We start from the raw sequence: 6,124 nt of genomic DNA on the forward strand, positions 1-6,124 counted from the left end.
GTGTGTGTGTGTGTGTGTGTGTGTGTGTGTGTGTGTGTGTGTGTGTGTGTGTGTGTGTCTCAGGTGACCATCGGAGAGGGCAGCCACCCAGAGAATGTGAAGGTGTATGGTCCAGGTGTGGAGAAGTCAGGTCTGAAGGCCAACGAGCCCACCTACTTCACTGTGGACTGCAGCGAGGCAGGACAAGGTGAGATGCAACAGAGAAATACAACACATAGAAGGGTCTTCACTAYTCAACGTTGTAGCCGACAGTGTTGTTGAGTGGGTTCTAGCACTGATGAGTATTTTCTTRCCATCTGCCTTCTTAATGTTAAACAATCTTACTTGTTTTTCCACTCCAATTTTTACCCCCTTCCTAATCCTGGACYCCTTCACTCCCATTCCCATTCCTCAGGGGATGTCAGTATCGGCATCAAGTGTGCTCCCGGCGTGGTTGGTCCTGCAGAGGCCGACATCGACTTTGACATCATCAAGAACGACAACGACACGTTCACAGTGAAGTACATGCCCCCCGGCCCCGGACGCTACACCATCATGGTGCTGTTCGCTGACCACGTGAGAGAAAGAGAAACTACACCGCCATTTTGAATTTTTAGCTTAATTATTATGAAACCAAACAATAACAATGACCCCACTTTGACCCCTGCCACAGGAAATACCCATCAGCCCTTTCAGAATCAAGGTGGACCCCTCTCATGACGCTAACAAGGTGAGGGCGGAGGGACCCGGACTCAACAAGACAGGTGAGACTTCTAGTAATCATTGTAACAAGCTCCCGACATGACCAATAGATCAAAATCACATACAATAATGTAAACTATGATGCTATAATGACTATAGAGTTACAAAACAATGGACATCAATGTCCAATTCTGGTGTTTTATTTAATTCTATGCTAATGACTGTTAATGCAACTGATTACTAGATCAGTTGTATTGATCATGAATGTCCCTCTGTGTGACAAYGTCTAGGTGTGGAGGTAGGTAAGCCCACCCACTTCACCATCTACACCAAGGGAGCGGGCAAGGCCAAGCCTGAAGTGCACTTCACCGGAGCAGCCAAAGGGGACGCTGTCCGAGACTTTGAGATCATTGACAACCATGACTACTCCTACACCGTGCGCTACACTGCAGTGCAACAGGTATGTAACCATTACTACTCCTACACCAAGCACTACACTGCAGTGCAACAGGTATGCAACCATGACTACTCCTACACCGTGCACTACACTGCAGTGCAACATGTATGTAACCATGACTACTCCTACACCGTGCGCTACACTGCAGTGCAACGGGTATGTAACCATGACTACTCCTACACCGTACACTACACTGCAGGGCAACAGGTATGTAACCATGACTACTGCTACACCGTGCGCTACATTGCAGTGCACCAAGTATGTAACCATGACTACTCCTACACCGTGCGCTACACTGCAGTGCAACAGGTATGAGTTCACATAAGGTCAAGATTCCTCACAATCTCATTAAAATCTGTATTGTTTGAAGTATGAGTTATTTCTTGGCTCCTCTTTTTGGATGATGTGTTTTTGGGTTAAAATGGGGAGGAAGGCCTTGGTAAGAGGGTGATTGAAATGTTTAGGCTGCAGAAGTCTGTATACATATACTATCGTTCAAGATTTTGGGGTCACTTAGAAATGTCCTTGTTTTTGAAAGAAAAGGTTTTCTAATTATCAATTAGCCTWTTAAAWTGATACACTTAGCTAACACAACGTGCCATTGGAACACAGRAGTCATGGTTGCTGATAATGGGCCTCTGTTAGCCTTCATTTCTCAGAACAAGAGTAGACTGATGAGTTTCAGAAGAAAGTTCTTTCTGACCATTTGGAGCCTGTAACCGAACCACAAATGCTGAGCTCCAGATATCAACTAGTCTAAAGAAGGCCAGTTTTATTGCTTCTTTAATCAGCACTACAGTTTTCAGCTGTGCGTAACATAATTGCAAAAGGGTTTTCTTATGATTAATTAGGCTTTAAAATTATAAACTTGGATTAGCTAACACAACGTGCCATGTGGAAAACAGGAGTGATGTTGCTGATTGATGGGCTCTGTACGCCTACTGTAGATATTTCATAAATAATCAGCCGTTTTCCAGCTACAATATGCATTTACAATGTTAACAATCTATACACTGTATTTCTGATCAATTTGATGTTATTTTGATGGACAAAAAATGTGCTTTTCTTTCAAAAAACCAAAGACATTCTAAGTGACCCAAACTTTTGAAGGTAGTATATGTTCAGTATGTCCATATGTCATAATATAACAACCACATTCATCTTTTTCTGTCTCTGTCCATCTTCCATATCCTCTCTCTTCTGTCGCTCTCTCCTCTCCCTCTTTCCCCACCATATCTCCCTCTCTCTCTCCATCTCTCATATCTCTCGCTCTCTCTTCCCCTCTCCCTCTTCCACCTCTCTGTCCTCCTCTCCCTCCTCTCAGGGTAACATGTCTATCTCAATCTGCCACGGCGGTGACCCCATTCCAAGAGCCCCTTCAACATCACTGTGGCCGCCCCTTGACATCAACAAGGTCAAGTTCAGGGGTTGAACAACAGTGAGTACCCTTCCCACACACGATGTCTCGTCATTTACTAAGAAACTGACCAGGAAATAAACACGTTCATCACCATGGAAGAGTTTGACCTCATGTACCTCCAACACATTTGTCTTCCCCAGAACACACAGCACAGAAAATATACGTTGGTTCTTCTACAGTTACTTCGCTTTAAGAAGTTATATATAATCAACTGGCCTCGTGATATTCCAATACTGCCAAGGAATTTTTGGCGCTGATGCACCAAGGACAGTAGTATGGTGATCCCCTAGGTAGCTATCATTTCAGTCTGTAATAAAATCTCATTGTTTTCACTTTGGCTGCCAAACAGGAATGTATGCTATAGCCCGCCTGATACCCGTTGTGTGTGTGTGTGTGACCTACAGAAGTCGACGTTGGAAGGCTCAGGAGTTCACAGTGAGCTACGCACGGGCGCGGTGGCCAGGCAAGTGGATGTGACAGATCACCTCGCCCTCTCGTCGCCAATCCCCTGCAAGCTGGAGTCTGACACGGCCACGAAGTCACACTGTGAAGTACATTCCCCTGAGGAGGGCCCTACAAAGTGGACATCAGCTATGATGGGAACCCTGTGCCGTGAGCCCTTCACTGTGGAGGGGGTGATGCCCCCTGACCCTCAAAGGTAGGATACACCTGAGACACACACACACACACACACACACACACACACACCACACACACACCACACACACACACACACCACACACACCACACAACACACACACACAACACACAAACACACACACACACCACACACACACAACGTGTACTGTACAGTAAGCACTGTAGAATACATAGTGCAGCTGGGATTACGTCATCAGAAGATTAAATGGATAAAGCTAGTGGTTTTTACACTTTGAGCTATGCGGAAGGAATGTTCAGACATTTCACAACTCTATGCTGCTCTATAGAGCGATGGGTCCAGTCTGCATGGGTCTAGACGGTAGGAAGACCTGTGCTTGGTCCAGTCTGCATGTATGGTCTCTTTAGGCCTGTGTAGGGTCGCAGTCCCGTGGTGGTCCGTGGAGAGCTATAGGGAGACTTCCATTATAACAGCTGACTTAAGGAGGCTTCCTGTCTGATTTACAACACATCATTGTATTCAGTTCATTTCAAACTGTCTGTGAGGGCTCTAACTCAAACCAGTTGTCCCAACTTAGAGTGAGATTCTCCTCCCCTCTCTCTGTCCTTTATTTCATCTCCTTTCTCTCTCTTTGCCCACCTCCCCATCTCCCTCTCTATCCCTCTGTTCTTGTTCCTCCATCCTCTTTTCCAGTTAGTCCTTTTAGTATAGTAAGTCCTTCCTTGGCACAGTTTCTCCACTGTACTATTTCCCCCTGACTCTCCCCTGGTCCCCTGATCCCCAGAGTCAGACAGACAGGTCCAGGAGCAGTAGAAGTGTAATACAGTGATAATGAAACATATTCATCACTCTGATCACCTGGGGGCTGTTTGCTTTTCCAAGACTCATCCAAGAGTGACCAATCATTAAACCAACGCCAGGAGTTGTGTGTGTGTGTGTGTGTGTGTGTGTGTGTGTGTGTGTGTGTGTGTGTGTGTGTGTGTGTGTGTGTGTGTGTGTGTGTGTGTGTGTGAAAGAGACAGCGAGAGATAGTATGTGTGTGAGTGAGTGTTTACCTTTAGTCGCAGTTAGATGAGTCAGGCGGTGAGGTCACTGCTGTCCCATGTGGGACTGGGGCGTTGGACCATAACACACCTGACCCCCTTCACCAGATGTTCCCCAATACGTCATCCCCCCTCCCCCTCCCCACCGCCAAACAGGATGAGCTGTATGTCAGTCACTGGACTGCGCCATCACTCTCGGAAAGCATTACTGGGAGGGTTTAGAATACGCCAGTCATGCAGAGAAGGAACTGAAATAGTTATTGTGGTCATAGACATATGCATTTTTCATGTTGGTCAGATGCAGTCATCTTTCAACCATTTGTCAGATGAGACTCCTGTAACTTCTTCACTTCTGATGGCTCTATTACTGAAATTCCAAAAGCGCTTAATAGTGCGTGCTCCATTTTATTTGTATCATAGAGCACCCATTTCGATCTAATCACCCCCTCTGAGCTATTTGTCTAATGGTTTCTCACCCCTGCTGTCTCTCAGGTGCGTGCCTATGGCCCAGGCCTCCAGGGAGGCATGGTGGGCAAGCCGGCCCCCTTCGCCATTGACACCAAGGGTGCGGGCACCGGCGGGCTGGGCCTGACCGTGGAGGGGCCATGCGAGGCCAAGATCGAGTGCCAGGACAACGGCGATGGCTCCTGCTCTGTCTCCTACCTGCCCACAGAGCCCGGYGAATACGCCATCAACATCCTGTTTGCCGAGCAGCACATCCCCGGCTCCCCCTTCAAGGCCATGGTACAGTCCGTGTTTGACCCCAGTAAGGTCACGGCCAGTGGGCCAGGCCTGGAGAGAGGGAAGGTCAACGAGGCAGGGTCGTTCGTAGTGGACTGCGCCAAGGCTGGGGACGCCGAGCTGACCATTGAGATTATTTCMGATTCGGGGTCGAAGGCGGAGGTGCGTGTTCAGAACAACAGTGATGGGACCTATTCTATCACGTACATCCCACAGTTCCATGGCATGTATACTATCACCATTAAATACGGGGGGCACGCCGTGCCCAAGTTCCCCGCCCGTGTGCAGGTGGACCCAGCCGTGGATACCAGCGGGGTGAAGGGTTAATTGATAAAGAGAGAGATCAGAGAGAGAGAGAGAGAGAGAGAGAGAGAGAGAGAGAGAGAAGAGACGAGAGAGAGATGAGAGGAGAGAGAGAGAAGAGAGAGAGGAACGAGAGAGAGAGAGAGAGAGAGGAAAGTGCTGTGACAAGCAAGGGGAGTGATACCGCAGGAAAGACTGCCTGTTGTGCTTTGAATATCACAATGGAAATGAAATGACAGAGTATAGAGAGGAGATGGAGACGTCTCTTGGCCAGAGACTTCTTGGTTAATTTAGCTTTACTGTGACATTCACCCTGTGTGATGGTAATGGCTGGCCTTGAACTTCAGTCAAAAGGTAACCTAGCAGTGAGAGGAGGGAGGAAGGCAAGATCCATCCACATTAACACAGAGACTGTGTCAAATGACAGCCTATTCTCTGATATAGAGCACTTTTTGCACTGTATAGGAGAAAGGGTGCCACTTTGAACACAGGTCAGTCTTTTGAACAGCAGGGATGTGGTCGCCTCTGATTTAAGCTACAAACCCTTATGTGACACTCTCTTATATTGCATTTGGCACCTGTAAGAATGAACTTCTTCTTCATATTATTCATGGCCCTTTTCGCTGCTGAAAATATCTATTTTATGTAACTGTTAGGAGTAGGCCACAGACTGCATCTTTTGTTAACTACAGACCGCCTTTTTAAGTCCTAAACCTTGTTTGACTCACTCTCAGAAGCTATTCAGCTGAAATCCTATTTGAATTCTGTGTCAGATATGTGCAACGAAGCCTGCGATTTCTGAAAGCCCCACCCTAAAGATTCAGCGGATCATCTCTCAACAAACACAACGGAGGAGGAGG

At 47.2% G+C, this 6,124-nt stretch overlaps 1 pseudogene; it reads left to right on the forward strand.

Annotated features, from left to right (window-relative positions):
- Nucleotides 1-6,124, forward strand: part of LOC112080586 (filamin-C-like) — a 98,763-nt pseudogene that overhangs the window by 81,296 nt on the left and 11,343 nt on the right.

Source organism: Salvelinus sp. IW2-2015, unplaced genomic scaffold, assembly GCF_002910315.2.
Source record: "Salvelinus sp. IW2-2015 unplaced genomic scaffold, ASM291031v2 Un_scaffold16391, whole genome shotgun sequence".
NCBI lineage: Eukaryota > Metazoa > Chordata > Actinopteri > Salmoniformes > Salmonidae > Salvelinus > Salvelinus sp. IW2-2015.